The sequence below is a fragment of the Lathyrus oleraceus genome, chromosome 4 (genome assembly GCF_024323335.1).
Source record: "Lathyrus oleraceus cultivar Zhongwan6 chromosome 4, CAAS_Psat_ZW6_1.0, whole genome shotgun sequence".
NCBI lineage: Eukaryota > Viridiplantae > Streptophyta > Magnoliopsida > Fabales > Fabaceae > Lathyrus > Lathyrus oleraceus.
Window position 1 is genome coordinate 317680745 of NC_066582.1, and position 12631 is coordinate 317693375.

Sequence of the window (12631 nt, forward strand, 5' to 3'; positions counted from 1 at the left end):
GTGGCAAGGCGAGTTGGTTGGGAGTGGAAATCTTTCCATGATGCGTGGTCCCAAAATGCAGGTGCTTGAAGATTTTGTCTGTAGTGAATCCACGGGTCATACCCCAATTTTGTCCGGGCATATTTAAATTGTTGTAGAATTAATTTCATTTTTAAATTTAGCATCATATGCACAGCATGGCATATATTTCATCACGATAATACCTCACCTCAGTCTCTTATAACTATTATGTCATTTCCGTACTACACAGAAACATGCATTTCATGAAACCCATTTTTGTCCAAAGTGATTTATTATACGAATACGAGGAAAAGGACATGATGAAAGGATATTACATAGGGTGGAATACTAGGTCGAATCAAGGTCATAAGTAGGTCTCATCATGTAAGTATTGGGGTGGTGAATCCAATAATATGGCCATGAGTATGTGTGATTACAAGCGATGATTGCCAAAGTGCCCAAGTTGGTTTGCAACTTTGTTGGCTTCACCTCTGCTTTGGAGGCATGGATCATTTTAAAAATTGGCACTTTCTTGAACATAGATGACAAAAGGCAATGAGATGTTCATAAAAGAATGTAGAGAAAATTCACAGTTTTATTCTTTTCATTTATAACCGACGTACTCTTAGAGTGATGTATCGAGAGGCAGCTTAGCATGGTTACTAGATGGTCACCTGTACATAGTATAGCCATGAATTTCGAAATAGAACATTGCGTGGCTTAAAGACATCAATGTAGAAATTACATTAGCTGAACAAATTTTGGATTTTTACAAACATAGTTGTTTCAAATACCACAATACCACAAGACCGTTCACAGCAATCTTAGGTCCTAAAAATACATTACAGTGGGCCAAATGAAAGAAATACACTTCAAAATCTAATGACCATCAAGCCACGACCAGATAAGCACAACAGTCTACATCAAAGCCAAATGCATTATACACCAGGACCTTCCGCACCGTAAATCTTGTGCCCTGCAAAACAGTGGTCATCAAAACTACAGCATGAGTAGCATTACAACCATACTCAAAACCAATACACAAGCATACAAATGAACCTACTGAATTCTAACAGATTTCGGTTCCAAGCAATGAGTCTACCACAGGCCTACAACATACCAAAGTCATTGGCATAAATCCCACCCGACGTGCATGACAAGCTTACTGCAGAACCCAATCAAACACCCATCCTGCTATGACAGCAAACAGAGTGAGTTCTACTATATTGGTTTACAAGGACATCCTGCCATGACAGCAAACAAAGTTAGTTCTATCGTTTTGGTTTACAAGGATATCCTGCCTGTTGCTAAATATATAACCGACAATCCGTCGAGAGAGAAAAATGGTGGAACTAATCAAAATTGCATTGGAAACAGCAGGAGTCATAGCAGCATACACAAACAATTGTGTTGCTTGTGGATGTCCAGCTCCTAGTGCATTTGAAACTCTAGTGATTGCAGCCGAGCCAATTGCATTTTGAATTGTATATAATGTTGCAATGATTGAAGCAACACGGAAAACCTGCGAATGACAGAAATAAGAAATCAATATGGTCATCCAAATCCATTACAAAGTGAAACAACACAGCTACTAGCCTTGTCGAGATTTCCCACTTGCACCACCCGTGTCGTCAATACCGCTGCCAACCAAAGCTGTTGCAAAACCACAGCACTAGCTAACATCAACTGCCATCAAACTATCCCTTTAAACGGCAAGAAATCTTGGCTGCAGAACCAAAACCTGCAGCAGGTTACCAACACGGATTGAATACAATACACCGGTAACATCGTCATACAAAACAATCAAATACATGGTTTAAACTCAGTAAGTGATGATACCTGCAGCATTTGTCAATCTTCTTGGAGGATTGCCGCCAGATAGTACCACAGGCTTATCAACAGGAATGAGATAATCAGTACTCTGCAACACATCAGTGGTCACAACAAGACCTGCGGTAGCCACATACCACGATCAAACCAATGTCTATGCTGTCAAAAGAAATCAAGCACCAGCGGATTCAGCATCACTCTGATAGTTGTGAGACCTGCGATACACAATCATCATGATAAACCATGATGGACGAACCTTAAGTCAAATTGGAGCATTGCTACTGTGCGCATATCCATAACCAAATAGCAGTAGACAAACACCAGTAAAAAAACCTGTTACAAAAGTCAATACGTGGGTAAAACAGAACAATTACTGTAGTGAAAAGTGAAAAGAGATGGTTACCGTGGATTCACTACAGACAAAATCTTCAAGCACCTGCATTTTGGGACCACGCATCATGGAAAGATTTCCACTCCCAACCAACTCGCCTTGCCACCTGCATCAAATTAGGGACCACACCAAAATTAGAGGAGATTTGATTCCAACGGAAAATCTTGGATTTTTGGCCAGCTCACAGGTGAGAGACTTGGTAACCCAGAGCTCTATATAAGAGACATCCAATCATTGAAAAGAAAAAACCCTAATCGGTGCGCCGTCACTCGACCAAGACCTAATTTTATGCACCGTCACTCTGCCGAAATCGCATCCTAACCTGCACACCAAAGCTCAAAGATATCAAATGGGTGCTCAAAGTTTATCCTTAGAACTTTGAGTAATACGAGCTAAGACCCTGATAAAAATCACATCGAACACAGAAATTAGAAGAAGAGGAGGAGATTTTGCACCGTTGCCCTGTTGAAATTCTCATCCTCACCTAAAAGCTTTTCTTCTTTTAGAGTTTCGTATTGAATCTCTGAGGAAAAAGCAAATCTAAAACCTCATCAGTAGAAGTCTAAACAGAGGAGCATATTGACAAGAATGGGGTAGGAAAGGAAAAGAGAAAAGCCAAACCGTGAAGAGAAAGCATACTTTGTCTGGACAATTGGTTGCAATCAGAACACTCGCCGGAAGAACTTGAGCGACATCGTCAGAAGCTGGACGTTCCGATTCTCTGAGTTGGTAAGGTTCATATCACTTCCCTGATTTTTCTTTTACTTTGAGTGATATCACTAGAAATTATTCTCGAATCGGTAGATATAAATGAGTATCTTGCTTAGGTTTGTTGGATTTGTGTAACTCTAATGTTGGATTTCAAGGAAGGTAGTTTAAGGTTGGAGTTTGTTTCTGGGTATATGTAAGGGTTTGGGACGCGATTACTTTCCGAAAGGTTGAGTTCTTGAACGAGAAAGAACAGAGCGTATATATTCTTCATTGTTGTTAATTATCATTAACTGCAGATTTTTTGATTTATGGCCATGAATGAGAGCCAAGATCTCTCACTGCCCAAGAATTGGTTGACCTTCTCAAGGCGTTGGAAACGCCGTTCCGCATGTTTCAAGGTTGGAGATCCAACGGATCTTAGGTCGGTTTCTTTGACCCGGTCCAGGGTTATGGATAACCCGAATTGGATCAGCCACATGGGCTTCCTGGGTTTTGGACCACCCCCTTGCTCCTTGTTGTTGTACGCCCTAATGGGCTTCAGAGGCCTTCAAGGCCCATCTGTCTTTTTAGTTAGTTTCTTTATTTCTTTTGGTTAGCATAGGATTGGTTTGAATTTATTTGATTTAAAACATGAATTTTATTTATTAGAAAAAACTTTATTATCATAAATAGTCTACTATAATTTAATTAATTAATATGTCGTATTATCATCATTTTCTTACTTGGCATAACTTAGATAATTATTCACTTTTGAGATTTATATAAACTATTATTCTATGCTTGTTTAGTCATATGTACAAAGTATTAATTTCATTTTGCATGATGTGCTACAATTGTGACAAGATTACTTCAAGCTCATCAACTTAAAGCCATTTCAACCAATTTCAAAAAGCACAAATCACAATTCTCGATCCAAATATCGAGCCCATTTTTAAAACACCCTTGTAAGTCGATTGCTCTTCGCATCGCCATCAACCTCACATAGCTTACTCTTGGGCTTTCTTACAATGAAACCTACTTGGTTATTGATTAACCGAGTAGATGAAATAATACACAAACTCAAACCATTTTCCAAACCACTAAATATCAAAAGGATTTTCTCTCTTAACATAAATCTTGGGATGAAAAGGAGATAGGAAGCGTACGCTTCACTATTTCTCAACTACTCGAATAATTGGCGTACGCCATATTGCGCGAGTTCTTGTCATCCGATTAAATCTTAAATCACACAATATTCAAATCACTTTTCAAAATCAAGTCTAATTTCTAAACTCAAACCATTTTCCAAACCAACTCAATTTAAAAAGAATTTTCTCTTAAACATAAACTTGGGGTGAAAAGGAGATAGGAAGCGTACGCTTCACTATTTCTCAATTACTCGAATAATTGGCGTACGCCATATTGCGCGAGTTCTTGTCACCCGATTAAACCTTAATCATATACATTCAAACCTCATTTTCTAAATCAATTCCAAATCCTTTTTATTCTATATTTCAGATGAAAAGAGGATAGGAGGCGTACGCCTCACTATCTTTCGATTATTCGAATAATTGGCGTACGCCACATTGCTCGAATCTTCGTCATCAAATTAAAACCCTAATAATCATACGACTTCAAATCATAATGTTTCAATCAATGCACTCCTCAAAACCTTTTAATAATTAATCCTTGAATGAAAAGGAGAATAGTGAGCATCCGCTTCATTATCTCTCGATTATTCGAATAATTGGCGTACGCCATATTGCTCGAATCTTCATCATCAACTCAAATCATCGACCTTTCCAAACCTACCAATCCAAAATTCAAACTTTTCTCGCAAATCAAATACAAATATCCAAACATATCTTTCTTAAATTAAACTTCGAATGATAAAAGATGGGAGGCGTACGCCTCGTCATCTCTCGATTATTTGGATAATTGGCGTACGCCATATTGCACAAATTATCGACTTCCGACTAAAATACGTTAAATAAACTTGGATAAGGGAATAGGAGGCGCACGTCTCATTATTCTTTGAATAAGCAAGTAGGAGGCGTACGCCTCACTACCGTGCATATTCAACATCCACAAACAAACTTTCAAAATAATTCGAACGAAAAGGGACTAGAAGGCGGACGCCTTGTTATTCCTCGAAAGAATTGGACGATTGGTGAACACCACATTGCTCAATCTTTCGTCGTTCTTCAAAAGACATCTCAAACAAATCAAACCTAACTTCTCGCCCCCGTGCGATCGAAACCAAACCAATCAAACATCAAACACATCAATTCAACTCGTCACCCCCGCGTGACCAAAACCCTTTCAAAAAGAACACTGTCAATCCTTTCTAATGCGCATAACAAACCAGTGCTAGAGCCTCCCCCGAGAGTAGACATGCCAGCGTTTAGCCGTTAGAACGCCGACCTACACAGTCGTTCATCAAAACAAAACACACCAAAACCGTAGTTGCCCGAACTACGAATGCTCTGATTTCCTTATTGCACCATAAGGATACGTAGGCAGGAGATTGCTGTATCTTCGCGAGCACACTAATAAAAAACCTCCCTTTTCCCCCTTTGAGGTCTTCCTCCATATTTATCATCAATTCTAATTACTCAAAGAAAGCAAATAACATTTAACTAACATTCAAATAGCAAATTAGACTAAAAGGTTCCCGTTGAGTACAACGGACGTGAGGGGTGCTAATACCTTCCCCTTGCGTAATCGACTCCCGAACCCGAATATGGTTGCGACGACCATTATTCTATTTTCTAAAAGGTTTTATCGATATTTTCCTATTCCTTCATTGGGATAAATAAAGTTCGGTGGCGACTCTGTTCGAACATAATTTTTCCGCGATCATCGCGAGGAATCGTATTTTTCGAGATGCGACAGCAGGTGGCAATGTGACTTGGGAACTTGAGAGTCAGATGAAGGAGTCTTATCCAGAGTTATTCGCTTGAGGTATGTTTTCGAGGACGAAAACTCTTTTAGTGGGGGAGAGTTGTAACACCCCGATAAAATATGATAATTATTTAATTTAAGTTTAATAGTATATTATGATGATAATATGAATGAGAGGGTATTATTTTTCAAAATAAAAGATAAACCCTTCATATATATTATTATTATTATATTTATTAATTTAATTAAATAATTGGAATATTATTGGATTATTATTATTGGAATAATAAAGTTGGAATTGGAACGATTTTTGGAATCGGTAAAGAGTCCCATTTAGTAAAAAGGTTTTTACACGTGAAAACAGAGAAGCGACTAAAAAGTGGAAAAATGGCAAAAAGGAAGAGCAAGAGAAAAAGGGTTGAAGAAGGGAACAACTTGAAGTTAAAGGATTTGCCGGATTAACTCAGGTAAGGGGGGTTTATCATCGTTTAATGGGGATTATGGGTTAACATGTAATGGGTAGTAATAAGCCATTGAATTGACTCTAATCAGGATGATGAATGCTGCAAATTGTGAACTTATGGATGAATGAGATATGAGTTTATAATTGAAGAAAATCCGTAGGAATTAGATGTAATAAGGTTAGAAATTGTGAAACTGAATGGGTATGATCTGTGTTAGATAATATGAACGAATGCTGTGTAAAAATTGGACTGTGGGAGGTTGGATTTGAGAAATCTCGTAGCAGAGAAAAACCCATAGCAGATCTGGAATTTTGGTTTCTGGTCATACGCGTATGACACTAGGCCATACGCGTATGAGATGGCCTGGAGGGGAGGAGACTGGTGCTGATACGCGCCATACGCGTGTACTTATGCGTAGCCTGTGAGTGGTACGCGTATGGGGTGAGGCCATACGCGTATGAATGAAGAAGATGATGTTCTAACGTAGTTTTGTCTCTGTTGGTACGCGTATGTGTAACACCTCAAAATTTGCCCTCCTCTCTTGGGACTAGCATTAACATATTACATACATTTTTAGGTCATTAGGCATTGCATATTGCATATCATGTGGTTACATTGTGCAAGTCATCCTCACAAGTCTTGGTCAGGAGATGAGGAAGTCAAAGTGCAAAGCTAGGGTTTTATTGACTGATCATTGGCCATATGAGGATTGGGCTATGAATCAGGGTTTTATGATTCTCAAAGGATATTGGTCTTCATCTTGATTACATTGATTCATCATCATCATCATGGCTTGTCATCATCAAGTATTGAAGCTGATTCCTTGAGATTAGGGTTTTGACCACTGGTCAACCCTAATCAGTTGCATTGGGCCAATCAGGGCATGATCAGGAGATGGGGTTTATGATGGGTATGAGGGTCATTTTATGGTTTTATTGAGATTATTGAGGCTAGGGTTTCACCCTTGAGCCATTTCATCAGAGGATTGGGGCTCAGATTGATCTATGCATTGCCAAATTCATCTATCAGCTGAAAAGTCAACTGTGCTTGATTTTATGGATTTGGAGGTGGGAGAGAGTTGGATACACTTCATTCATGTTGAAACAAGTGTCATTTGACATTGCAAAGCTTAAGAATGGAGAAAATCAAGTCAGAACAAAAAATTGCCAAAAATAGAAAGTGACTTGTAATGGAAGTTTTCAAAAATGGAAAGTTTTTGACCTCAAAATTACATGTCCAAGGAAGCTTCAAATGAAACATTGTTCAACATGAAAGTTGTAGATCTTGTTCTCACCTTTCCAAAAAGTCCAAGAACTTGAAAATCCCATGTATGGTTGTCAAGTTATGGTCCAGTGAATTTCAAAAATGACCCATAATCAGGAGGGCATAACTTCCACATGGAGTGTCCAAATTGGATGTTCTTTATATGCACAAACTCCATTTGACATGTACTTTCATGGTGCATAATTGGATTTTATCAAAAATGGTCAATGCAAAAAGTCAAATTTCAACTGTACAGTTAAAGAACTAGGGGCAAAATTGTCCAACTTGAGAAATAATGGGAATTTTTGGATGGGGATTTTTGCAACACTTCACAAATGGTATTTGGAAGTTGTTGGAATGCTCATAACATGCCAAGGCCTTGTGGTTTGAGAATTGACTTTTGAAATGGACTTGAAAATGTATGACATAGCCATCACATGTGGAAAATGAGAAATACATGTCCAATGAACATGAAACAAGTGGCAACAGTTCATGACAGGTGTTTAGGGTTTGTGTGAGCTGGCATTGAGCTGGCAATGAGCTGGCATATGCAATTACCATTTTGCCCTTGGTGTGAAAATGACACTTATGCTTAACACATTGCATTTTGTTAATTGGTGTGATTAAGTGTTGATTAATTGGAGGTATAAGTTCTTAATCATAACTAATCCATAACAGAAAATCACAATTCCCAAAATCACATCTCAAATTCTCCAATTTCTGAAATTTCTCTCAAGAACACATCACACAAAATTCCATCAATCTCTCTCAATTCGTGATCATTTGACAAGATTCTTTTTGGTTTGATCTTCTTTCCTCTCATACTTCATCTGTTTTGGAAGATTGGATTGAAAGGAGCATCAATTCGTGACTGTTCATTTTGGATGCATCAATGGCATTTGGAGTTTTCATGCACTAGGAGCGATTGCAACTGAACCTGAGCATTCCAGACACCTCACACATCATCCTTCTCCATCTGTTTGGGATCAAATCGCGCGAAGAACATCAATTTCAACACTGCCATTTCCAGGTGCTCGAATTTCAAATGTCATGATTTTATGAATGATTATATGCGTTTTGTAGAGTGTGTGATGTAGAGCATCGTGATATAATTGGTTTGTAGAATAGTGAACTGTAGCTCGAGTTAGGTTGATTCAAAGTTATGTTGCCAAACCCTAATTCCTTCGATCCGTGAGATTTAGAGACAATTAGGAGAAATCATGATGATATTTGGACTCTACGTGATGAGACCGTTCCAACGAGTATCCATTTGTGGATTTTGGTTAAGGTTTAGTGTTCTTGAGTTTTTGAAATTTCTGGAAACGCGTGGAAGGAGAGAGAGATTTTCTGGAAATTCTTGTTGTTTGATCCGCGTGAGTGCCATTCCAGTTTGAAAATCCTGTTTACCGCGCCTTTGATTGGAGAATTACAAAATTGCTATTAGTAACTTAATTAAATTAAAACAGTTCCAAATAATTATTTAAAAATCACACAAACATTAAAAAATTCATAGAAAATTATTGGAAAGTCAAAAAAATGTGAGGATTTTTTCTATAGTTCCCATTTTCTCTCTAGAATTTTATGGACATGATTTTGCAAGTTGTGCATGGGGAATTGTTGACTTGGACCATAGAAGTTTGACTTGTGTGTAATTTTGACATGTTTTACCATTTTTGATGTGAAATACTCATACTTAAAAAGAAATTCTTGAAAATTTTTGTGGTGATTGTAGACATGTTAATGGTGATTTACATGTAAATTTTGTGAATTTTGGATACCTGATGATTGAGTTATGAATTTTTGAATCTAGGTGTGACAATTTGTGCCACACCTAGCTAGGTCAACTTTCTGGATTTATTTTCATGACCTAGGCTTGTTGAAATGACTTGAAATTTTATATGTGTGATCATTAACATGTTAAGATGCTATGTGAATTTTTCTGGATTTTTATGTGGCATTTTCAATTTGATTGGTATTTTTCATCTCTGTTGGTCAAATGTGCAAGCTTGTGTGACATGTGTTTGGAATATCTTTGTGAAATCCTCATATGGTATTAGATGAACATGAAATTTGGTATGCTGGTTATAGGCACATGATAGGACATGATGCTTTTGGTCCCATTCATTTCTTTATTGTTTTCATTGACTTATGATTTTTTGAAGTGAATGCATGTGTTGATGCTATGATTTGGATCATATATTTGTGTCTGTTTTTCTTGATTTTCATTGACATAGTTCCTTTTGTCCAATTGAGCTGAAAATTGATATGCTATACCTTGAATATGTCCTGTTTAGGTGTAAATTATTTGAGGATTTTTGGAATTGTTTTGATATGGAATTGAATGCAATAGTTCTGTTTGGATGTTTGGTGTTATGTTTGACCTAGTTTGATTTGTTTTGGGCATAAAATGAATATGGTGAATGATATAAACATGGGATCAATTGCCTTGGCTTTCTATTTGTGTTAATTTGGTTTTGGTTGGAGATTGTTTGCTGTTTAGACATTTTTGCCACTTTTGGACCCTAGGCTTGGCCTAGTGGTCTTGTTTCTCACATTTGCTTGATTTTTCAGGATGAAAAGCACAATGCTTAAGGAGATTGAACCAAGTCAATTAAGTTGATGTTGTTTAATGTTGAGAACTAACATGAATTTGTTTTGTAGGTTGTGAAGCTTGAGCTTGAGCTTATAGCTTGCATTTGTGTGCATTAATCTGTATAGTCTGACTGATTAACATTTGCTGTTTACTGTTTGTCTGTTTGAGTACTGATGATACTTGATTGATTTCAGGTACATTTAGTTGCTTACAGTTCTTTAAGAACTTGCTTGCTGCTGCTTGGTTTTTAAACCACTTGAGGTAGGCCTTCTATTCTTCATGTAGTCTGGAGACCCGGTCTGTTATTTGGCCGGGCAAAATGTCTGAAGTCCTCCTTAAGAGGCGATGTTTGTGATTGTTTAATATTGTGCCCAAGCAGGTGAAGTCCTTGATCAAGGCAATTGGTGGAAGCCAAGGGATATGCAATCTATCCCCCACTATTCTGTGAGTCGTCATTCTGCTCACACGGCCGTGTGTTGATGCATTGGGACACAAACCCAAGATCTCGTGCTGTTGCACAATCGAGTCAGAGTCTTTGAGCGTAGAAGGGTCCCTCCATTCTGGACCCACACTCCTTTGTCAGAAGCTCTCCCTGGTCAGGGATAAGAGCTGTGAGGTCTCATCCTCACTTCACCTTTTCATCTGCTTCACCTTAGCCTCGTAATGGCAAGGTTAAGAGCGAATAATACCCATGTACAGACGACTTGCTTCGGCAGTCAAACCCATTGTTTGAGCCCACTTGATTGGTTATAGTGTGTGCTTTATGAATATTTGTTTGGCATGGTTGTTTAAAATGCTTGATGGTTGTATGCTTGTATGCTTGCTTCTTTCCTGGATAGGAGTAGCTTGCAGTTGTGCAAGTAGGTAGAAACCTCAACGTAGGGTAACGATGCATGACAACACTAGGCTCGAGTCCAGCTCCCTGGTAGTGTGTCTTCCCTCGGTTTCTGACTAGATTTTCTTTCCCTTGAGGGGGAACTACATCGCCCTGATCCTTGTTCCAAACGAGGTATGTAGGCAGGTGGTTGTGCAAGACCACTCCGGGCAACCTTTTCCTTTTTTGTGTGTGTTTACTTGTTATCTGACTGTGTGTTTTGGCTCGGATGCCGACGTAAGTCCAGTAATTGGTTGTCGGGCTCCATGTTTGCTGTTTTTGTGTTTTGGTTCGGATGCTGACGTAATTCCATCGAGTGGTTGTCAGGCTCCACGTTTGCCCTCTGTTCGTGCGTTTTGTGTTGTTTGGCGTGCGTAAGCCGAACTACAGTGGCTCTGATTCTCGTTCCAGACGAGATATGTAGGCATAGGGTGCGATACCCTATCGAGCTCTCTTCTCTTAACCCCACCTGCGTTCCCTGTGTGTGTGTGTGTGTGATGTTTTAGCAACCTATTCTTTATTTTAGAACGTGGATCCCGTCGAGTACGACGGACGTGAGGGGTGCTAATACCTTCCCCTTGCGTAACCGACTCCCTTACCCTTTCTCTTTGGTCGCGAGACCATTTCCTTTCCAGGTTTCTCTGAGCGTTTCCTTTCCCTATTTTGGGATAAATAACGCGCAGTGGCGGCTCTGTGTTGTGCTTTTATTTGAGCTTCGCCGGTTGATTTTCGCGGATGCGACAGTATGGGAGAAGTGGTACGCGTATCATACGCGTATGAGACAGGCCATACGCGTATGGGCTTGGCTAGGAAATGTGCCATACGCGTATGGGCATGAGGCATACGTGTATGGGAAGAAGTTCGATTTTTCTGAGCTGTTGTTGTGCAGTTTTGGTCGTTTCAGCTGAGTGATGTAATTTAGCTGATGTATGATATAGTAGGGATCATTTCCCGTTGTTTTGAGCAGTATAGGTATTAGTAGAGTGTGCTAATACTGTGATTTATTATTGGGCATGACATGATATGAGTCTGTGATGAATATGCTGATGATGTATGATGGTATGCATAATGTTGTGAATATATCTCTTATGTATGCAATTGTGGATGGACTGTTTATGGCTTAGAGTGTGAGCATATGTCCATTGTGGATTGTTGTTGATGTTTGCATGCTAGGTGATTTAGTGTGCATAGCATAGCCTTTATGGTGGTAGCTAATTCCCATGGTGAGGAATTAGTGAGGGAGTCACTAGGTCTCAAATGAGTGGGACTAGTGAGCTTGGTAGCCGTATCTGGGTTTGATCGGTGAGGTTGAACTATGTGTTCACGAATAGTCGGTACCGCATGCATGGAGTCTCATTTCATAATGTATGTATGGCGTATAATATGAATGGATGTATTCCAATATTATACGTGTGTTTTGTGTTTGTGTTGAGTATGATTATGAGTTGATGTTGCCGTTGCTGAATGTGTGATATGATTAGGGTGATGAATGTGTTAATTTACTTAGCATTACATGATATTTTATAATGCTTACTATATCGATTGAGGAACTCACCCTTACAACTATGTTTCAGGTAACGAGCAGTGATTGAGTAGAAGCTAGTGCTTGGAGTCTAGCGTAG

General features: G+C 38.8%; 1 long non-coding RNA gene across 9 annotated transcripts; it reads right to left on the bottom strand.

Moving 5' to 3' along the window:
- Positions 1 to 716: 716 nt before the first annotated feature.
- LOC127075290 (uncharacterized) lies at positions 717 to 3502 on the bottom strand. 9 transcript variants are annotated; one of them, XR_007786362.1, is made up of 5 exons: positions 2234 to 3501; positions 1840 to 2045; positions 1398 to 1741; positions 1121 to 1244; positions 717 to 976 (listed from the first exon to the last, which is right to left on the bottom strand). It is a non-coding gene; the product is annotated as an uncharacterized LOC127075290 (long non-coding RNA). The 9 variants fall into 9 exon arrangements; XR_007786361.1 differs by lacking the exon at positions 717 to 976 and adding an exon at positions 2087 to 2163 and having other exon boundaries at positions 983 to 1741; positions 1840 to 1989; positions 2234 to 2327; positions 2407 to 3502; XR_007786355.1 differs by having other exon boundaries at positions 1064 to 1741.
- Positions 3503 to 12631: the final 9129 nt, after the last annotated feature.